Here is a 24,277-nt window from a genome sequence, read left to right as displayed (position 1 = left end):
GTAAGTCCCGAATTGCACATCTCTTCCCTCTCTGTTTCTAATTCTACCATTTGAGGTAAGTCAGCTTGAGCATGTCCTGAATTGCACATCTCTTCCCTCTCTTATTCTTGGTTTCTACATTGCCTTTTCAACACAGATGAGAGAATGGTGTTAGGAAAAACTTAAACATTCTTCTCTGAAATTCAGAACACACGTACCTGTGGGGTTTTGTAGAGCTCCAAAAGGGTTCCAATTTCAGCAGGAAATGTTGCTGTGGTTCCTGCAATGATGGCGACTGATTTGTCTTGTTTTTTTTCAGTTGTAGTTAGGGACAAATATACCCTGTCCTGAGAGCCAGTGCAGAGTGCTCCACAAGGTGAACTGATCACTGGGAAAACCATTGTAGAATTGGTAACCCAGGGACATGTTTGGTAATAAGTAGGGATTCTTATTGATCTCCTGGATGGCAAAGTGAAAGGCCAGGGCATGTTGGTAGTTCTTCCACAACCACCTATGAAGAGAGTCAGATTCATGGAAAGGAATGAGTTCTTCAGTGCAGATGTGGGAAAGAAGCAAACTGCCTATGCACACACTTCTCTTCATGAACTTTTTAGACAAGCCTTGATGTACCTCAATATGGAATCTGAATCTTACTCAGAGACAGAAATCAAGATGCAATTTTTGTTTTCTGTTAGTTCTGAGTTTAAATGGCAATTGATTTGCCAATTGTTTAAATATTATCCCCTCTAAACGCATTCACCTGAATTAATTTTTCATGTTCCATTTCTGCAATTTTCTGCTCTGATGTATCAAATCTTGTAAAAGAAGCCTCATTAAATTATATTTACTTTGAAGCCGGCACCGCGGCTCACTAGGCTAATCCTCCCCCTCGCGGCACCGGCACACCAGGTTCTAGTCCCAGTCGGGGCACCAGATTCTGTCCCGGTTGCCCCTCTTCCAGGCCAGCTCTCAGCTGTGACCAGGGAGTGCAGGGGGGGATGGCCCAAGTACTTGGGCCCTGCACCCCATGGGAGACCAGGATAAGTACCTGGTTCTTGCCATCAGATCAGTGCAGTGCGCCGGCCGCAGTGCACAGGCTGCGGTGGCCATTGGAGGGTGAACCAATGGCAAAGGAAGACCTTTCTCTCTGTCTCTCGCTCTCACTGTCTGCTCTGTCAAAAAAAATTAAAATAAATAAAAATAAAAAATAAAATATATTTACTTTGGAGGCCGGCACTGTGGTGTAGTGAGTGGAGCCGCTGCCTCTAGTGCTGACATTCCATATGGGTGCCAGTTCAAGTCCCAGCTGCTCCTCTTCCAACCCAGCTCTCTGCTATGGCCTGCGAAGGCAGTGGAGGATGACCCAAGTCTTGGGCCCTGGCACCCATGTGGGAGACCCAGAGGAATCTCCTGTCTCCTGAATTCAGCTGAGCACAGCTCTGGCCTTTGCAGCCAGTTGAGGAGTGAACCAGCAGTTGGAAGACCTCTCTCACTCTCTCTCTGCCTCTCCTTTTCTCTCTGTGTAACTCTGGTTTTCAAATAAATAAATTAATATTTAATTTTTAACAACAAACTTTCAATTCACTTTATAATCACTAAATATAGTGATTATTTATATTTATAATTCAACAAGTAAAAATAATAGATTTAGGGCTTCTAAGTAATATGAACTCAAATTATATCACTTTGTTGTCCTCTCTCCTCTTCACTGAACTTTCTTAACATTTCACATTGAACATTCTTTTCCTTTTTTGTGAAAAAATATGAATTCCTGAAACTTGCTCTGAACTTTCTCTAATTTATACATTTCATCCATAATTTGATGCATATGAAAAATCTCACTTCTTAATAAGGTATATGCGACTGGAGGTTTGCATTGATTCTTATGTTTCAATGTGGGGATTAATACTAATATATAATTTCACTTTATTTTAAATATTTATGAAGCATTTTTATACAGTTCCCCAAAGGCATAGTTTTACATTTAGGAAAAATGAGTTTACATGTTGTGTCACAAAATATTGTGTGCATTATTCTTATATATGAAACTCAGGGTTTTCTTCTATTGTCTAAACAAAAGTTCCCTTTATGGAAACATTTAATCAAACACATTTTAGCTCAGATACATAACTTATTTGTTATACCTGAAGTAGATCCAACACAAAAATTAGGCTTTGAAGATCTGCCCAATGCTTACATTATTTTAAACGATAAATTAAGAGCATTAATGAAACTTTTTTTTACTTTTCATCATTTTATCTTATTGCTATGATTTTCCTTTTTGAAGTGAATTTTTATTCACCCTGGAGCTATTTGTAGTACTTGCTATTAGGGGAAATATGATTAGCTGAATTCTTTGTTTCCTGATGTAAACATGGGGAGTATTAAGTTCCAGACACTGCTATAACCTGGTAGAAAACCTTCAGAGATCATAAGCATCAAAGCTACATGTATTGGGGCCAGCGCTTTGGCATAGTGGGTAAAGTGCTGCCTGCAGTGCCGGCCTCCCATATGGGTGCCAGTTTGAGTCCCAGCTGCTCCACTTCTGATCCAGCTCTCTGCTATGGCCTGTGAAAGCAGTGGAAGATGGTGCAAGTCCTTGGGGCCCTGCACTCATGTGGGAGACATAGAATAAGCTCCTGGCTCATGGCTTTGGGTTGGTGCAGCTCTGGCCATTGCAGCCATCCTGGGAGTGAACCTGCAGATGGAAGGCTTTCTCTCTCTCTCTCTCTCTCTTTCTCTCTCTCCCTCTCCTCTCTGCCTCTGCCTCTCTGTAGCTCTGCCTTTCAAAAAAATAAATAAATATTTAAATAAAAAAGAAAGAAATCATGTTTTAAAAAAAAGTGATGGGGGCTATGCTGTGGTGCAGCTGGTTAATGCCTTGGCCTGAAGCTCCTGCATCCCATATGGGAGCCAGTTTCAGAACCAGCTCTCCACTTCCAATTCCACTCTCTGCTATGGTTTAGGAAAGCAGTAGAGCATATCCCAGGTCCTTGGGTCCCTGCACCTGCATGGGAGACCTGGAGGAAGCTCTTGTCTCCTGGCTTTGGATCCCTGCAGCTCCGGCCATTGTGGCCAATTGGGGAGTGAACCATCAGATGGAAGTCCTCTCCTCCCTCCCTCTTTTTCTCTTTCTCTCCCTCTACTCTCTCTGTGTAATTCTGACTTTCAAATAAATGAATACATCTTCAAAAAAAAGTGACATGTGTAGATATAATTTCCTACATGGCACCAAGGCCCATAAAGTGGTTGCTTCACCAGGACTAATCTTTCCAATACTAGATAATAAAGTGAAGAATTCTCTAATCAATAACCCTGGCATATACGCAGAGGTATTCAGAATATAAGAAATAATGTTCAAGATGGCTAGAGAGGGCCAACATTTGCTCCATGACAGGAAAAAAAAAAAAAAAACAGAACAACAAAGGGAGGACCACATTTCCAAGAGATTGAGTGAAAATGCAGGGCATCAGGCCTGGAGTTATGCTCCCTCACATACAATCTCAGGAAATTCTCTTTTGCTTTTGTGTGTTGAAGCCAACTGGCAGTAGCCAATACAGAATCCCAGAAAACCAGAATTTAGGAAGTCCCCTTCTGCAGCTCTTACCACTTGGTGCTTGATGGCCAAGCCACAAGATCCGGGTCTCAGTTGCACCTAATAGCACCAGAACTGTAACTATTCTCTCTAAGTCCTGGGAGTACCTTGCTTTCCCTGTGGGACCTGGGAAATGCTCTATTTCCATTGCACTGATGGAAGTCCTTGGCTGACAATGTGTAAGCCTCACCACAACCTACATTTTTACTCCAGAACCTATGAAAGATATCCTTCCTGCTCAGCAGCTGCAGTACTGAGACTGCTGGCACTATAGTTCTTAGATCACCTTTAAACAGCCTGCAGGACTAGGCTAAATTCTGCCTGCATTTAACTGCATGGTTCTCTTCAAATTTCCCAGTGCTAGAAGTGGAGCTTTTGATGCTATAAGCCCCACTATTACCCACACACTGCCAGAAAATATAGGAAAGGTCTACTCACATCACCCAGTTACAGGGACAAAGCTACTGGTGCCAAGTTCCAGCATGCCTGGGACAAAGGAGAGACATATGTGTCTCTCCCAATCTAAAAATGTAGCTACTGACATCACAAACCCTACTGCAATTCACAACTAGCTCTGGGGCCTGAAGGCAGACACATTTGGAAGCTCACACCCACCACAAAGTCTTACCAGTATCCCCATGAACTGCTGCAGACTGGACAACTATGGGATTCATAGACACTGCTGACATTGGTCATAGCTGAAGAGACCACTTAGAGATTACAATCCTGGGCTCATGAAGAACCAAAGTCAGAGTAACCACACAGCTGACATTCCACATTCCATCTAAACAAAAAAGCCTTTTGCAATGAAAGTTACTCCACAAAGAAGAAGGAATGGTTCTATCACATGCGCAGATGTTAATGCGGGGACCCAATGGAAATGAAGAAGTAAAGAAGCATGATAGCTCCAAAAGAATATAATAGTTCTACAGAAATAGGTACTGCCTTGAAGGAAACCTATGAAGGCCTCAAAAAGAATTCAAAGTAATGATCCTAACCAAACTCAATGAGATACTAGGGAACACAGATGATCAGTTCAGCACAGAAATCAATGAATGGTATGAATGAGAACTCCAACAGAGAGAGAGAGAAATCATTAAAAATAATTAATCAAAATCTTTGGAGCTGAAAAAATTAAACCAATGAATTAAATACAGTTTATATCTTCAACAACAGATAAACCAAGACAGAGGGGAAAAAACTGCTGTTCTTGAGAGTAGATTTTTGAAATAATACAGTCTGGTAAAAATAATGAAAAGGCCAGTGTGATATGTAGGATATCAATAAGTAAACAAACACATGTTGTTACAGGAATAACTGAAGGAAAAGGCCATGGAGAACTTCCTGAATGACAAAATAACTGGAAGATCCCTAGGTCTTGAAAGAGATATAAACATCCAGATAAAGGACGTTCAACCTTGAACAAACTCAACTAACAAAGACGTTCCACAAGGAATGTTGCAATCAAATTGTCAAAAGCTAATATTAGGGGGCCGGTGCTGTGGCCCAGTGGGTTAAATCCCTGACCTGATGCACTGGAATTCCAAATAGGTGCTGGTTCTAGTCTTAGCTGCTCCTCTTCTGATCCATCTCTCTGCAATGGCTTGGGAAAGAAGTGGAAGATGGCCCAAGTGCTTGGGCCCCTGCACCCACGTGGGAGACCCAGAAGAAGCTCCTGGCCCCTGGCTTCAGATAGGCCCAGCTTTGGCCATTGCAGCGATCTGGAGAGTGAACCAGTGGATGGAAGACCTCTCTCTCTGTCTCTACCTCTCTATGTAACTCTGTCTTTCAAAAAAATTAAATAAATCTTTTTTAAAAGTTAGTAATAGATGATTCATCATTTAAAAAAAATCATCTATCATTTTTCACTTTATGTTTCTGTGTGGGAGCAAACTGTTGAAATCCTTACTTAATGTATACTAAGCTGATCTTCTGTATATTAAGATAATCGAAAATGAATCTTGATGTGAATGGAAGGGGAGAGGGAGTGGGAAAGGGGAGGTTTGTGGGTGGGAGGGACGGTATGGGGGGGAAGCCATTGTAATCCATAATTCGTACTTTGGAAATTTATATTCATTAAATAAAAGTTAAAAAAAATGTCCTACATGAAGGACCTCAGTGGTTGAGACCCCAGTGGAAAGAAGTGGTCATCAAACAGGGATGTACTTTTCTCTGAAGGGAGGTGAAAACTCCCACTTTGCTTATGGCCTTGTCTAAATACTGATGGAGTTTGTGGATTCAAAAGGCTTCTGTAGCTTAGGCAGCTTATGTCAAGAGCCTAGGGTGATCACTGACATCACACCTAAGAGTGTTAAATGTTAAAATAACAATAAGAATCACTGTACACTAACTTCCCACGCAGGACCTCTGTCCTCAAAGAGTTATATTATAATTATATCTTAAGTGCTCACAAAAGATGTATCATTATTGGGTGTGTCTTTAAAGTTAATTAAGTTTCTAAAAAAAGTGAAATTAACTTCAAGATGCAATGACTTTGAATAGCCCTTTTCTTGATTGTTGAGGAACAATTTTTTTGTTTTATTTTATTTTTTTTAATGCAAATAGTTGAACATTACTTGGTATAGCATTGATCTTCTGTGTATAAAGTTAATTGAAAATAGATCTTAGTGGAGAATGGGACTGGGAATGGGAGATAGAGGAGGAGGAAGGGTGGGAGAGTGGATGGGAGGGCGGGTATGGTGAGAAGAATCACTATATTCCTAAAGTTGTACTTATGAAATGCATGAAGTTTGTATTCCTTAGATAAAAGGTTTCTTTGAGGAGAAAATAAACAAATGTATATGATTGTGTCACAATAAAATTTTATTTATAAAAAAAAAGTTAGTAATAATGAGAGGATCCAAAAGAGTGAAACAAAAGCATTAAGGTTCACTTAGGTTATTAGCAAACTTCTCAGCAAAAACTCCAGAAGAGAATGGGATGCTATATTCAAGGTCTGGGGAAACAAAATTTCACCCAAAAATACTATATCCAGTGAGCTACCCCTTCAAAGTGAATCAGAAATAAAATCTTTCCCAGACAAGTGAAACTGAGACAACTCATCATCACTACATAAGCATCACAAGTAATTCTGAAGGGAGTCCTGTATTAGAACTAATGGATCATAATAATCATCATGAAAACACATTATAATGCAAAATTCAGTAATATAGCAAATTCATAAGAGAAAGAGCAAATCCAAACTTATCATGACAGAAAGCTACCAAAACACAAAGCTAAATAATGAGAGGCACAAACAGAGATTTTATAAAACAGGAAGTAAGACATCAACCAAACCACATCAGTTAGTTCTCACCTTTCAATATTAACTTTGAATGTAAGCGGATTTATTCTCCAGTCAAAAAATACAGACTAACTGAATGGATAAGAAACTATACTCAGGGCTGGCACTGTGGTGCAATAAGTTAATCCTCCACCTGCGGTTCCGGCATCCCCTACAGGTGCCGGTTCTAGTGCCAGCTGCTCCTCTGCCAATCCACCTCTCTGCTATGGCCTGGGAAAGCCATACAAGATGGCCCAAGTACTTGGGCCTCCACACCCACAGGAAAAAGCTCGTGGCTTTGGATCAATGCAGCTATGGCTGTTATGGCCATTTAGGAAGTGAAACAATGGAAGGAAGACCTTTCTCTCTGTCTCTTTTTCTGTCTGTAACTCTACCTTCCAAATAAATAAATAAAATATTTAAAAAAGAAACTATACTCAACTCTACATTACTCATTAGAAACTCATTTCACATTTAAAGATACACATTCACTGAGAGTAAAGGATTGAAAAACATAATGGATACAAATAGAAAGAAAAAGGATCATGAGTACATGTACTCATATCAGGTAAAAACAGATTTCAATCCAGAAATTAAAAAAGAGATAAAGAAGATTATATATTAATAACAGGATTCATTCAGCTAGAAGACATAACAATACATATATATGCATATATACAATAAAACACAAATATGTAAGGCAAATATTATTATAAATAAATGGATAATTGCAATACAATAATAGTGATGCACTTCAATATCTCACTGTCATCAATGGACACATCATTTAGCCAGAAACTCCGCAAAGGTATTTAAGAGAGGCAGATCATGGAGCAAATGAACAACACAGGCATTGACAGAACATTTTAATTAAATACCACAAGAATACACATTCTCCTCATTAGCACACCAAACACTATCCAGGATAAACCACACATTGGGTGACAATCGGTTCTCAGAGTTTACATATACAACACTTTCTTCATCTACTCTTCGTTACTATTATGGATTGAGCTTCAATACACATTAGAATTCATGTATCACTTTCATAGGCCGACTAAGCCAGACACAGAAAGACAAATAACTCATTTTCTCTCATATGTGAAAGTTAAGATATGCAGAGTATAAAAAATGTATGTATGTCATATTGTTTGGAGTATAAAATTATAAATATTGACTTCTCTGAATTACACCATCTATATAATATAGCCTTATTTCTACAGTTTATGATCATTGTCATGAGTCCCACATTATGTCATATTAATATACTGGCTTTAATAAATATAGTATGTGTGTATATGTAATATATATGTATAAAATAAATTTGGCAAACTGGTAAAAACTATTAAATCTAAAAAAATGAACTATAGTTTTTAAAAATATCTTGAAGCAAAAAATGAAAACACAGCTTGTCAAATATATTTATTCTACCAAAAGTAGAATTAAGAAATTTCAGAAATAAATGCATACATTAAAATATAGAAAGATTTCAGATAAAACAATATAACAATGTATTTTCAAGGACTTAAAAAGCAAGAACAAACCAAACTCCAAATTAGAAGGAGGTGAAAAATCTGAACAAAAATAAGTAAAATTGAAACTAAAAAAATGCAAAAGATCAAGAAAACAAAAAACTGGTACTATGTACAGATAAATGAAACAGACAAAACTTTACTCAGGACAACAAAGGAAAAAGAGGAAAAACTCAAATAAAATTAGGGATGAAAGGGGAAACATCATAACTGATACCACAGAAACACAGAGAACCATGAGAAACTATTACAAACCACTCTATGTAAGCAAAATAGAAAACTTTACGGAAATGGAGAGGATCCTCGGTACATACAACTTGTCAAAATTACATCAAGAAGATATATAGGGGGCTGGCACTGTGGTGTAGCGGGTAAGGCCATCACCTGCAGTGCCAGCATCCCATATGAGCACTGAATTGAGTCCTGGCTGCTCCACTTCCAATCAAGCTCTCTGTTATGGCCTGGGAAAGCAGTGGAAGATGGCCCAAGTGCTTGGGCCCCTGCACCAGAATAGAAGACCTGGAAGAAGCTCCTGGTCCCTGGCTTCAGATTGGCACAGCTCCAGCCATTGCGGCCATCTGTGGAGTGAGCCAAGAGATGGAAGACCTCTCTGTCTCTCTCTGCCTCTCTGTAACTCTGCCTTTCAAACAAATGAATAAATGTTTTTTTGAAAAGAAGATATATAAAACCTAAGATTGTTAAGCAAGTAATAACAATAAAGCAGTAATGAAAAATCCTATCAAAGAAAAACCCAGGGCTCAATGTCTTCAAAACTGAATTCTATAGGACAGTTAAAGAAGAAATAACTCTGATTCTTCTCAACTGTTCCAAAATATTGAAAAGATGGAACTCTACCAGCATCACTCTGATACCAAAATGAAACACAGATATAACAGAAGAAAAAAAAAAAAACTACTGATCAATGTACTTAAAAAACACAAGTGCAAAAATTTCCAACAAAATGTTAGCAAGCTGAATCCAACACTACAACAAAATACCATACATTGTGATCAAGTGAGATTTAACCCAAGAATGCCAACTGGATTTAACATTCACAAATCACATATTGTTGTAAATCACATCAACAGAATGAAAAAAATCTCAATGATCATTTAAATAGATGCAGAAAAATATTTGATAATATTCAACATTCATTCACAGTTTTTTTTTTTTTTTAACAAACTAGATACAGGAAGAACATACATCAAAATTGCAATGGCTCTACATTTAAAAAATAGCTAATATCATATTGAATGGGGAAAATCTGAAATCATTTTACCTCAAACCTGGAAGAAGAAAATGACATTCAGTTTCAGCACTCTTAATCAATACAGTATCAGAAACAGCAGCAAGAGAATAGCAGAATGAAAAAGAAACAAAGAACATCAGAATTGGAAAGAAAAAAGTCAGATGTCCATGTTAGCAGATATCACGAGAAGAAAAAAAAAAACTACTCCACCAATAATCTATTAGAATTGATAAATCAATTCAGTACATTCACAAGGCACAAAATCAACAAACAAAAACCAGCATTTAAATATACCAATAATTATCTTGTTAAATGGAAATCAAGAAATAAATCTCTTCTGTGTATAAAGTTAATTGAAAATGGATCTTAGTGGAGAATGTAACTGGGAATGGGAAAGTGAAGAAGAGGAGGGGTGGGAGTATGGGTGGGAGGGCGTGTATGGTGGGCAGAATCACTACATTCCTAAAGTTGAAATTTATAAAATGCATAAAGTTTGTAATCCATAAATAAAAAGTTTCTTTGAAAAAAAAAATAATGGTTCTCACTTAGGAAAAAAAAAAAAACACTACTTGGGATTCCTGCAACCTATAGCAGAGTGCCAGTGTTTGAGCTATGGTCTGCTTCTGATTCCAGCTACCTGCTAATGCACACGCTGGGACACAGCAGTGATAGCTCAAATACTTGGGTCTCTGCCATCCTGGATTGAATTCTGAGCTGGTTCTGTGGCCTGGCCCAGGCCGGCTATTGCTGGCATTTGAGAAGTAAACCAGTAGATGGAAGATATCACTTTCTCTCCTGTCTCTGCTTCTCTGCCTTTCAAAGAAAATGAAAATAAATAAAAATAATAAATAATAATTTTAAAAAGAAAGTAATCTCACTCACAGTAGCTTCCAAAATTAAATATTTAGGAATAAATTAACCTGAAAAGGTAAAGTTATCTAGAATGCAAATAATAGTGAAATTTATTAAACATTTATGAGAGGCATCATTACAGACACATAAAAAAATGGAAGGATGTCTCTTGTTCATGGATTAGAACAATTAGCTGTGTTAAAATGTTATCTAAAGATTCATCGAAATCCCAATTAAAATTCTAGTGACTGAAAAAAGTAAAAGAGGAACAAGAAAGAAAGGAAGAAAAAAAAGAAACAAAGAGAAAGAATTCTAGTGACATTATTTATAGATTTAGAAAAACAGGGGCTGACACTGAGGCTCTGGCATCCCAGAGCTGGTTCTAGTCCTGAATGCTTCTCTCCCAATCCAGCTCTCTGTTGTGGTCTGGGAAAGCAGTGCAAGATGGCCCAGGTCCTTGGGCTCCTGCACCCATGTGGAAGACCTGGAGGAAGCTCCTGCCTCCTGGCTTTGGATCGGCACAGCTCCTGCCATTGTGGCCATCTGAGGAGTGAACCATCAGATGGAAGACCTCTCTCTCTCTCTCTCTCTCTCTCTCTGCCTCTCCTCTTTCTGTATAACTCTGACTTTCAAGTAAAGAAAAAAAAGAAAAGAAAAACAGTCTTAAAGTTCATATGAAAGCACAAAAGACTGAGAATAGAACAGGAATTTTAAGAAGAAAAATGGCTTCCATTTGTGTACGGAGTCAACAGCTCTGAGACTGGGCAGAGACAGAAAGACCTTCCCACCTGCTGGCTCACTGCCCAGGGGCCTGCAGCAGCTGTGACTAGGCTAGGCTAGAGCCAGCACCCAAAAGCTGTATTTGCATCTACACAGATAGTCATGGGAGTCAGTACTTGGATCATCATCTCAGGATGAACATCAGCAGGAAGATGGACCAGGTGGAATAACCAGGCTCTAACAAGGTGTCCTGAAGAAAGGGCCTATGCTGTGGCCAGGGATTGCAGTGGAGGATGGCCCAAGTGCTTGGGCCCTGCACCCCATGGGAGACCAGGAAAAGCACCTGGCTCCTGGCTCCTGCCATCAGATCAGCGCGGTGCACCGGCCGCAGCACGCCGGCCGCAGCAGACATTGGAGGGTGAACCAATGGCAAAGGAAGACCTTTCTCTCTGTCTCTCTCTATCACTGTCCACTCTGCCTGTCAAAATAAATAAATAAATAAATAAATAAATAAAAAGAAAGAAAGAAAGGGGACGTGCTCCCGAGATTTTGCACGAGGAAACTCTCCTGGATTGAGTGGCTGTGAATCGAAGGACCTACTGGGAGAACAAGGTCAACCACCGTGTGGAAGCCGAGCCGCGGGAGCTGCGGGAGCCGCAGAATCTGCGCACCAGTGCAGGAAGGGGAGTGCATGTCACACAGATGCCAGCGGGGAGAGTTGGGACATCCAGGGCTCCCAGTCCACACATCGGCGCTGGAAGGGGAGGTGAGCTCAATAACCCGAGACATTGGTGGGGAAATAGGGGTCAGAATCTACAGGGGAGCCGGAAAGTGCAGCAGACTCACTACCAGAAAGAAGGAAAAAAAAAAAGTGGGGGGTTTCTCTCTCCGCCAACCTTGCAAAGGTTGAAAGGCTGCAAGGCTTGAGTTTGCAAGAGACAAAGAGCAGGCCCCCTCTCTGGATTTACATAACAACAGGGGAGAGCTAAGGAACTGAGTCACTACAATTCAGTAGCCTATGCAACCCAGTGGGAGTCCAGAGGAGAAAGGGAGCCTGCACAGACTCTTTGGGTAGAAGCCAGAGACTGGAAGCTGAATACCATCAATTCTGCACAGCCATGCCGTGCGGTATTACTTACCCCCTGAATAAAATAAATAAACAAATAAATAAATAAATAAATAGAGAGAGATTTACCACGCATAACATGAGGGTGTCACCTTTGCACACCCGTAACCCGGAAGAACCAAGCAGAGCTCTCAGACCACACCCATCTCAAGTCTCCAAGGCTCCTCCAACAGCAGGCAGTACACTTAACACGGACATAGTATAAAATAAAAAAAAAATTAAAAAAAAAAAAACGCACAGTGACGAAAGAAGAATTAACTATGCCAAGCAACAAACACAGAAATCGAGGGAACAAGATCAACGATGGCACTATGATGCCTCCAAATAAACAAAACACCCCAAGCCAAGATTATGAAGACGATGAGATAGAAGAAATGCAAGATACGGATTTCAAAAAATTTATGATAAGATCATTTAGAAGCTTTCAAAAGCAAATCCTTGAACTACAGAAATCCTTATTGGACAGGATTGAAAATCTCTCTCATGAAAATGAAATTTTAAGGAAGAATCAAAATGAAATGCAGAAACTAGTAGAACAGGAAAGGGTGATAGTGAAGAGAAATCAAAATGAAATGAAGAGCTCAATAGATCAAATGACAAACACACTAGAGAGCCTTAAAAACAGAATGGCTGAAGCAGAAGAGAGAATATCGGACTTAGAAGATAGAGCACAGGAAAACATACAGTCAAACCAAAGAAAAGAAGAGGAAATTAGAAATCTAAAAAATATTGTAGGTAATCTACAGGATACTATTAAAAAAACCAATATTTGAGTTCTAGGAGTTCCTGAAGGCATGGAGAGAGAGAAAGGATTAGAAGGCCTTTTTAGTGAGATACTAGCAGAGAACTTTCCAGGTTTGGAGAAGGACAGAGACATCCTAGTACAGGAAGCTCATAGAACCCCCAATAAACATGACCAAATGAGATCCTCACCATGACACGTTGTAATTAAACTCACCACAGTGAAACATAAAGAAAAGATCCTAAAATGTGCAAGAGAGAAACGTCAGATTACTCTCAGAGGATCTCCAATCAGACTCACAGCAGACTTCTCATCAGAAACACTACAGGCTAGGAGGGAATGGCGAGACATAACACAGGTGCTAAGAGAGAAATATTGCCAGCCCAGAATATTATATGCTGCAAAGCTCTCATTTGTGAATGAAGGTGAAATAAAGACCTTTCATAGCAAACAGAAATTGAAAGACTTTGTGGCCGCTCGTCCGACCCTGCAAAAGATACTTAAAGATGTGCTACACTCAGAAACACAGAAACACGGCCATCAATATGAAAGAAGGGAAAGGAAGAACACCTACCAGTAAAAGAGCATGGGAAGCTCAAAGCATATACTAGAAAATATCTACGGGAAAATGGCAGGGCAAAGTCACTACGTATCAATAGTCACATTAAACATTAATGTCTGAATTCTTCACTTAAAAGACACCGATTGGCTGATTGGCTCAAAGAACACAACCCAACTATTTGTTGCCTACAAGAAACACATCTCTCTAACAAAGATGCATGCAGACTGAAAGTGAAAGGTTGGAAAAAGATATTCCATGCCAACAGAAACCAAAAAAAAGCAGGTGTAGCCATATTAATATCAGACAAAATAAACTTTAATACAAAAACTGTTAAGAGAGACAAAGAGGGGCACTATACAATGATTAAGGGATCAATTCAACAGGAAGATGTAACTATTATAAATGTATATGCACCTAATTACAGGGCACCGGTCTATTTAAAAGATATGTTAAGGGACTTGAAGGGAGATTTAGATTCCAATATGATAGTACTGGGGGACTTCAATACTCCACTCTCAGAAATAGACAGATCATCCGGACAGAAGATCAACAAGGAAACAGCAGATTTAATCGACACTATAGCCCAAATGGATCTAACAGATATCTACAGAACTTTCAATCCTACATCTAAAGCCTTCACATTCTTCTCAGCAGTGCATGGAACCTTTTCTAGGATTGATCACATACTAGGCCATAAAGCAAGTCTCAGAAAATTTAAAAGAATTAGAAACATACCATGCAGCTCCTCAGACCACAGCGGAATGAAGCTGGAAATTAGCAACTCAGCAAACCCCAGAAAGTATGCAAACACATGGAGACTGAACAACATGCTCCTGAATGAACACTGGGTCATTCAAGAAATCAAAAGAGAAATCAAAAACTTTCTGGAAGTAAATGAAGATAACAACACAACATATAAAAATTATGGGATACAGCGAAAGCAGTATTGAGAGGCAAATTTATATCAATAGGTGCCTATATCAAGAAATTGGAAAGGTACCAAATAAATGAGCTTTAAGTGCATCACAAGGACCTACAAAAACTGCAGCAAACCAGAGCCAAATGTAGTAGGAGAAGAGAAATAATTAAAACCAGAGAAGAAATTAACAGGATTGAATCAAAAAAAAAAAAAAACACTACAAAAAATCAGCCAAGCGAGGGGCTGGTTTTTTGAAAAAAATAAACAAAATTGATACCCCATTGGCCCAACTAACTAAAAAAAGAAGAGAAAAGACCCAAATCAATAAAATCAGAGATGAAAAAAGAAACGTAACAAGAGACACCACAGAAATAAAAAGAATCATCAGAAATTACTACAAGGACCTGTATGCCAGCAAACAGGAAAACCTATCAGCAATGGATAGATTACTGGACACATGCAATCTACCAAAATTGAACCATGAAGACACAGAAAACCTAAATAGACCCATAACTGAGACAGAAATTGAAACAGTAATAAAGGCCCTCCCAACAAAGAAAAGCACAGGACCAGATGGATTCACTGCTGAATTCTACCAGTCATTTAAAGAAGAACTGACTCCAATTCTTCTCAAACTATTCAGAACAATCGAAAAAGAGGGAATCCTCCCAAATTCTTTCTATGAAGCCAGCATCACCTTAATCCCTAAGCCAGAGAAAGATGCAGCACTGAAAGAAAATTATAGACCAATATCCCTGATGAACATAGACACAAAAATCCTCAATAAAATACTGGCCAATAGAATACAACAACACATCAGGAAAATCATCCACCCAGAACAAGTGGGATTCATCCCTGGTATGCAGGGATGGTTTAACATTCGCAAATCAATCAATGTGATTCAGCACATTAACAGACTGCAAAAGAAAAACTATATGATTATCTCAATTGATGCAGAGAAAGCATTTGATAAAATTCAACACCCTTTCATCATGAAAACTCTAAGCAAACTGGGTTTGGAAGGAACATTCCTCAATATAATCAAAGCAATTTCTAAAAAACCCACAGCCAGCATCCTATTGAATGGGGAAAAGTTGGAAGCATTTCCACTGAAATCTGGCACCAGGAAGGGATGCCTACTCTCACCACTGCTATTTAACATAGTTCTGGAAGTTTTAGCCAGAGCCATCAGACAAGAAAAAGAAATGAAAGGAATACAAATTGAGAAGGAAGAAGTCAAACTATCCCTCTTTGCAGATGACATGATTCTTTACTTAGAGGATCCAAAGAACTCTACTAAGGGACTATTGGAACTCATAGAGGAGTTTGGCAAAGTGGCAGGATATAAAATCAATGCACAAAAATCAACAGCCTTTGTATATACAAGCAATGCCACGGCTGAGAAAGAACTGCTAAGATCAATCCCATTCACAATAGCTACAAAAACAATCAAATACCTTCGAATAAACTTAACCAAGGACGTTCAAGATCTCTACGATGAAAATTACAAAACCTTAAAGAAAGACATAGAAGAGGATACCAAAAAATGGAAAAATCTTCCATGCTCATGGATTGGAAGAATCAATATCATCAAAATGTCCATTCTTCCAAAAGCAATTTATACATTCAATGCAATTCCAATCAGGATACCAAAGACATTCTTCTCAGATCTAGAAAAAATGATGCTGAAATTTATATGGAGGCACAAGAGACGTCGAATAGCTAAAGCAATCTTGTACAACAAAAACAAAACTAGAGGCATCTCAATACCAGTTTTCAGGACATACTACAGGGCAGTTGTAATCAAGACAGCATGGTACTGGTACAGAAACAGATGGATAGACCAATGGAACAGAATTGAAACACCAGAAATCAACCCAAACATCTACAGCCAACTTATATTTGATCAAGGATCTAAAACCAATTCCTGGAGCAAGGACAGTCTATTCAATAAATGGTGCTGGGAAAACTGCATTTCCACGTGCAGAAGCATGAAGCAAGACCCCTACCTTACACCTTACACAAAAATCCACTCAACCTGGATTAAAGACCTAAATCTACGACCTGACACCATCAAGTTATTAGAGAACATTGGAGAAACCCTTCAAGATATTGGCACAGGCAAAGAATTTCTGGAAAAGACCCGGGAGGCACAGGCAGTCAAAGCCTAAATCAACTATTGGGATTGCATCAAATTGAGAAGTTTCTGTACTGCAAAAGAAAGTCAGGAGAGTGAAGAGACAACTGACAGAATGGGAAAAATATTTGCAAACTATGCAACAGATAAAGGGTTAATAACTAGAATCTACAAAGAGATCAAGAAACTCCACAAAAACAAAACCAACAACCCACTTAAGAGATGGGCCAAGGATCTCAATAGACATTTTTCAAAAGAGGAAATCCAAAGGGCCAACAGGCACATGAAAAAGTGTTCAAGGTCAATAGCAATCAGGCAAATGCAAATCAAAACCACAATGAGGTTTCACCTCACCCCGGTTAGAATGGCTCACATACAGAAATCTACCAACAACAGATGCTGGCGAGGATGTGGGAAAAAAGGGACACTAACCCACTGTTGGTGGGAATGCAAACTGGTGAAGCCACTATGGAAGTCAGTCTGGAGATTCTTCAGAAACCTGAAGATAACCCTACCATTCAACCCAGCCATCCCACTCCTTGGAATTTATCCAAAGGAATTTAAATTGGCAAACAAAAAAGCAGTCTGCACCCTAATGTTTATCGCAGCACAATTCACAATAGCCAAGACCTGGAACCAACCTACATGCCCATCAACGGTAGACTCCATAAAGAAATTATGGGATATGTATTCTTTAGAATACTATACTGCTGTAAGAAACTTGAAATCCAGTAATTTGCAACAAAATGGAGGAATCTGGAACACAGCATGCTGAGTGAAATAAGCCAGTCCTAAAGGGACAAATAACATAAGTTCTCCCTGATCGGTGACAACTGACTGAACACCAAAAAGGAAACCTCCTGAAGTGAAATGGACACTATGAGAAATGGTGACTTGATCAGCATAGCCCTGACTGTTAATGAACAACTTAATACATTATCCCTTTTAGTAGTTTTTTTTTTTTGGTCTGTTCTACTTAATATGACGGGTTTAATTCTGTAATTATCACACAGTTGTTCTTAAGTGTTGAAAATGAACTGAAATGTGAACCCTGTTAAACATAAGAGTGGGAATAAGAGAGGGAAGAGATGTATAATTTGGGACATGCTCAAGCTGACTTGCTCCAAATGGTAGAGTTAGAAACATACCAGGGGATTCCAATTCAATCCCATCAAGGTGGCATGTACCAATGCCATCTCACTATTCCAAGTGATCAATTTCAGTTCACAATTGATCATAATGAAAGGACTAAGAGTCAAAGGGAGCACATAAACAAGTCTGGTACCTGCTAATACTAACCGATAGAATAAATAAAGGGGAGAGTGATTCAACATGGGAAGCGAGATACTCAGCAGACCCATAGAATGGCAGATGTCCTAAAGAGCACTCTGGCCTCAGAATCAGCCCTAAAGGCATTCGGATCTGGCTGAAAAGCCCATGAGAGTATTTTAGGCATGGAAAGCCAAGACACTCTGGCAAAAAGATCTCTGTGAGTGAGATCCCAGTGGAAAGAACTGGTCTTCAAAGAAGGAGGTACCTTTCTCTGAAGGGAGGAGAGAACCTCCACTTTGACTATGACCTTGTCTAAACAAGATAAGAGTCTGAGAACTCAGAGGGCTTCCGTAGCCTTGGAAACTCATGACTGGAGCATTGGGAGATTACTGATGCCATAAACAGGAGTGTCAATTTGTAAAGTCAACAACAGGAGTCACTGTGCACTTACTCCTCATGTAGGATCTCTGTCCTTAGTGTGTTGTTCATTGAGATTTAATGCTATAACAAGTACTCAAACAGTATATTTCACTTTGTGTTTCTATGGGGGTGCAAACTGTTGAAATCTTTACTTAATGCATACTAAACTAATCTTCTGTAAAAAAAAAAAAAGATTATCAATTCCCAACTTGACTCTCACTGGGATTAAACATGACAATAGGTCTGATCTGATTTCATCATCATTTAAAAAATTATCTATCATTTTTCACTTTTGTCGCTCCCCGTCTTCATGGAGGAATGACACAGGACCCTGCGTTGTTCTTTTGTCTGCTCGGCCCTCCCCGTGTTTGCTGCTGGTTCTTCCCGGGTTGGCTACCGACCCTTCCACCTCCGTGGAAGGGAGGTTCCCCCTGCCACATTCCCCACTTCCGCGGGGGAGCGGCACACCGCCGGCCAGCTCTCTCGGGGGCTGTGCAGGTGTTCCCCTTAGATGTTCCCCCTAGATGTTCCTGGTGCATGTTGTCTCTCTCCTCCTTTATAGTCCTCCTCCGCCAATCCCACCTCTGCTGCCCACACGCCGAGTACGCTGCTCTCCTCCAGTCAGTAGTAAGTCCTACAGTTTATTGGTTGAACTGGAGGCAGCTGTGTAGAAGCTGTTTTCTCCTCTCCCAGCGCCATATTGTGGGAGAGCAGATGCATAGAATAAGTCTTAATTCCAGTAACTTAGTCTAGTCCGAGTTGCTCCCCACAGATCCCCCTTTCTTTTTATTTTTGGCGTTGATACGCGCCTGTCTTCGGTGCCCCGTGGCACACACTCTGCTCTGCTTGCTAGAGTTGCCCACAGGTGCTTACAAGTCCTATCAATCAGGCAAACTGAATCCGGGTCCTCTCTTCGCCAGGTTTGAGGAGGTTTTTAGGCGCTGATGCGTGCCTGTGTTCGGTGCCCTGCAGCGCATGCTCTGCTCTGCTAGAACTGCCTGCAGGTGCTTACAAAACCTAGCAATCAGGCAAACCGAATCCAAGCCTTCTCATTGCCGTATTGTGGGGAGACTTATTGATGTTAATTCGTGCCTGTCTTTGGTGACCTGCGGCGCATAAACTGCTAGCCGCCTGCAGGTGCTTATCGTCCTAATCCGGCAGACCGAATCCAAGCTCTCTCATTGCTGTGTTGTGGGGAGGCCTTTCTCTATTTCTCTATCTCCGGGCATTCCTATTTCTCCTATTTTACTTCTATCTGCCAGCATTCCTATTTCTCTCATTTTACTTTTAAACTTCTGTTTCTCTTATCCCTGCGGCTTCCCGGTGCCCGCCCCGAGGCTGCTTCTTGGCGGCTTCCTGGCTATGAGCCTCTTCAGCCCGCGCCGGCGCCTGCCCTGCGGCGGGCTCCCAGCTCTGCGCGGCTCGGCTTTGCGCGCATACTCCGCGGTCTCCACACCCTTCGCATTGGCACCACGGCCTCGCGCCAGCCCCGCGATCCATATCTATTCATGCCCCGTGCTCTCTCTGCACACGGTGGCTTCCGCGAGTCACACAGCCCCAGCTCACGTTTCCACCACTAGTATTCAATCTAAGTTCCCCAGGCTAACCTGGCGAATTCAACCTAGCTCACGCGTCTGCGCCTTTCGGTCTGGCTTCCCGTCCTTTGCTCCCCGGGCTAATCTGACGGATTCCAACCTGGCGGCCCACGTCTCTGCCTCTGGCTCCAGATTTTCGCCCTTTGCCCCCCGGGCTGACTTAAAGAATTCCAAACTGGCTTACGTCTCCGCCTCGGCCTGCCCCCCGCAGCTTCAATTTCCCTAACATTTTTCTCTACCCAGTATGTTTCCCTAAGTTTTCTTCCAACAATATTCCTCCCTCATTTCTCCTGGCTTCTCCCCACAGTCCGTATCTGAGTCTGTTTGTTCTAGCTTTCACTTTCGCTTTCGACCTTAGAGATTTCTCCCAGCTTCCCCCCGTAGTCCATATCTGAGTCTATGCCTAGGCTTTCAATAGCTTCTTCCGGCACCTTTTTCGTCCGGCTTTTCCCTAGGCTGTTTGCTAGTCTCTCTCTCCGATATTTTCCCATTTCTTCCCTCCTAGGTTTCCTATCCAAGTCACGGCCCCATTATGTCGCTCCCCCTCTTCATGGAGGAACAACACTAAGCCCTGCCTAGGCTTCATATCCGAGTCACAGCACCATTATGTCGCTCCCCGTCTTCGTGGAGGAACGACACAGGACCCTGCGTTGTTCTTTTGTCTGCTCAGCCCTCCCCGGGTTTGCTGCTGGTTCTTCCCGGGTTGGCTACCGACCCTTCCACCTCCGTGGAAGGGCGGTTCCCCCTGCCACATTCCCCACTTCCACGGGGGAGCGGCACACCGCCGGCCGGCTCTCTCGGGGGCTGTGCAGGTGTTCCCCTTAGATGTTCCCCCTAGATGTTCCTGGTGCATGTTGTCTCTCTCCTCCTTTATAGTCCTCCTCCGCCAATCCCAACTCGGCTGCCCACACGCCGAGTACGCTGCTCTCCTCCAGTCAGGAGCAAGTCCTACAGTTTATTGGTTGAACTGGAGGCAGCTGTGTAGAAGCTGTTTTCTCCTCTCCCAGCGCCATATTGTGGGAGAGCAGATGCATAGAATAAGTCTTAATTCCAGTAACTTAGTCTAGTCCGAGTTGCTCCCCACAACTTTATGTTTCTATTTGGGAGCAAAGTGTTGAAATCTTTACTTAATGTATACCAAGCTGATCTTCTGTATATTAAGATAATCGAAAATGAATCTGGATGTGAATGGAAGGGGAGAGGGAGTGGGAAAGGGGAGGGTTGCGGGTGGGAGGGACGTTATGGGGGGGAAGCCATTGTAATCCATAAGTCGTACTTTGGAATTTTATATTCATTAAATGAAAGTTAAAAAAAAAAACTCAAATTGGAGGCATTACTATTCTTAAAGGAATTATTTTCTTCTGATTCCACTTACAAATCTTGATGCAACCATTTCACATAATAACGAATGCAATATAGTATACTGTCCGTTTATGATATATACATGTTTTAGAATATTCATTTGGTGCAACTAAAGTGAATAACAGTGCATGTTTATCAAACATTTTAGAAACAAAGGACAACTTTTAAAAACCAATGATAAAGTAAGATTGAATCTGGAAACTAATTTCTGCAGGCAAAAGAATATTTATGGTTGCTCCACTTGGGAATTTTTTTCTGATTGTTTAAATTATAGAAAATGCCAATGGTACAAATAATACCCAGAACATTGAGGAACAAATAATACTCCTTGCCTGCTATGAGCCACCAGAAAGATCTTCATTTCAAAAGCAGACTTAGATATTAAGATATTATGATGATAACAGTATACTATGCACTGCTATAAGCTCTTCCATGGATAAAATGTGAAAATAATATGCAGCCTAAAACCCAGTCAAAAAGATCACAAAGACATGAATCAGTTAACAGAAAATGTCCAGAATAGACAGCTCCACAGAGACCAAGGATGGATTAGTGTTATCCAGCGCAGGAGGGAAGGTCAGAGGGATGGGGATGCACTGAAAACAGGTATTTAGATTTTGAAGGGGAGATGAATGTCTCCTAGTTAACAAGCAAGTATTTGGCAATAAGCACTGAAAGTTTTATGAAACGGCATACCTCGTGTCCTATTAATTAGCCCAATTATCTGAGTAAGAAAAATATGCAAGCTTTATTAACTAAAAATGATCATTATATATTACTCAAAATCACACACAATTAATGATTTCCTAAATATGCACATTGAGTAAACAGGTGTGCATTATTAACATAAAATAAAACTTGGTTGGCATGGAAACAGTAACACTATCCATCAGTTATAGGGAAATACATTCATGATATATTGTTAGGTATGGAAGTGTAATTGAGGAGAAACTGAGTCTGTCTGCCTATAACAGGGCTTACCTTGGTTGAGGCCTAGAACATTCTAGGACACAACAAGCACATGATGGTTGACACTCTTCAGCACACAGGGAGGGTGGCCAGACATGTTTTGGGCTGGAGGACATAAGGCAGAGTACAGAGTTTGGCCTCTAAACTTGTGGCATAAACAGAACTCTCCTCTGGGACTCATGAACAAGGAAGGTCCTCACTATCCCTACACAGAGCCCCACCACTGGCAGAATGCAAACAGAAATCAGCTGCCACCTAAGCAGAGAATCCACAAGCATGAAACATTTTCCATCACATGTGCCATTTCACATTGGGACTAGCAATGAAGAAAATACAAAGAGGTAAGGAAACTCAAAGTGAAACACTGAAAACGAATGGAAGTATTTAACAGTACACGTTAGAAGTAATTACAAGGCGTGATTCTGACCCAAAGATCAGCACCCCCACTTTCTCACTAGCACAACACTATCTGCGGAGGTAGTAGGTGCTATACACGAGAAAGAACTGACAAGGACAGACTCACATCATTTAAACAAATTGCACACTGCAAAACTCTCCTATCACATGAGCATGTGGATCTCTGGGGCAATTGAGAAGCAAACTCCTCTGCTGGCACCAACAAGGTGTGTAGACACAGGCCTTTTATTAAACCCCTCCTTAAGCACCAATGCAGTGACTGAGTTACCAGACACACCACTAATGCAAAGCTCAGAATTCACACAGTTTCTTCATTGTTTCTGGAGAAGAAAATATCAGATTTTGAGAAGAAGCCATTAACTATGTATGGGAAATTATTTCCCTTGCTTCTGATGTTCAGGATCAGGGTTCAAATGCCTCCAGTGTAGTAGGATTTAATTATTGATCTGTGAGAATACCGGGTCTGCCTCATGGCTTCAAGTCACAAGCAAAATGAGTATTGTCCTTGTCGGCAGTGGCTACCTAGACTAAGGCCCTCCCAACATTGACCTCAGGACATAGTCTTAGGACTCCTGTGTGCTTCCTTCACAGGTGCTAGCAATAGGGGACCTGAGTTCCCAACCATCTCACTGACTCCAAGAACAGAACCCAGGGCTTAATTACAGAGAGTTGGCCAATGGAGTAGGCACAAAAATTGTAATGCCTCTCCTATGTCTCTGAAGGAGTCAGAAAGCAAATGGAAATGAAAGGTAGTGAAATGTTAAAGAAAGGAGAGGACCTGAGCTTTCATGGAACTGTGTTTCTGCCATTCTGAGCAGAATTGTCAGAACTCTCAAGAGGTATTGAACACACACAGACATGAGCATATACTCAAATGCAGGCATAACAACACTTAACAGCTAGAGAATATCTAAAATACAGTGGATAAGATTGAAATTGACATTTTGAAATTTGATGGCTATTTACAGCCCTTGGATTACTGTTGAGGAACAGTGTTTTTCCCTCATCTTATTTGCTTACTGTAGGGTTAATCTTATAAGGGAAAAGTAAATTGAAAATAGATTTGTAAAATTAGGAGTAGGAATAGGAAAGGAAGAAGGGTGAGGGCAGAGGAGGGAGGGAAGGATTATTATTCCTGATTCTGTATATATGAAAGCAATGAAATATGTGTACCTTAAATAAAACTTAAAAAACACATATACACACACCTTGAACTTACCAAGATGCCACCATGTTATACTCAGGCTTGAGTAAAAAGGATAACCGGATCATGTCTCTTTCTGGTTCCATGTAGTACAGGGGAAAAAACACTCCCAGCACTAGGTCTCCATCTCTGAAGACACTTGGCTTCAGATACTCATGGCAGTTCTCAACAATTCTGTCCTGTGAATTAGATAAAGCCTGCAGGAGTAGGTAGAGAAAAATCAGAGGCAATGACATGTCACTGTCTCCCCAAACTATAGTGAGAGCCTTAAGTCTCAGCTGAGAGGAGGAGACACAGAGCTGGATCAGGTCTGAGGGCTCATCAATCAGCAGTGACAGTGGA

The 24,277-nt window shown here is 40.7% G+C and overlaps 1 pseudogene; it reads right to left on the bottom strand.

The window, feature by feature from the left end:
• The window catches only part of LOC149121482 (vomeronasal type-2 receptor 116-like), a 34,165-nt pseudogene extending 10,144 nt beyond the window's left edge, over nucleotides 1–24,021 (bottom strand).
• Between the last annotated feature and the right edge of the window lie 256 nt (nucleotides 24,022–24,277).

Source organism: Oryctolagus cuniculus, chromosome 16 (genome assembly GCF_051225735.1).
Source record: "Oryctolagus cuniculus isolate XC-2025 breed Fujian yellow rabbit chromosome 16, ASM5122573v1, whole genome shotgun sequence".
Classification (NCBI taxonomy): Eukaryota; Metazoa; Chordata; class Mammalia; order Lagomorpha; family Leporidae; genus Oryctolagus; species Oryctolagus cuniculus.
The sequence above is the reverse complement of the archived record's forward strand: the minus strand, read 5'-3'. Positions and strand labels throughout refer to the sequence as shown.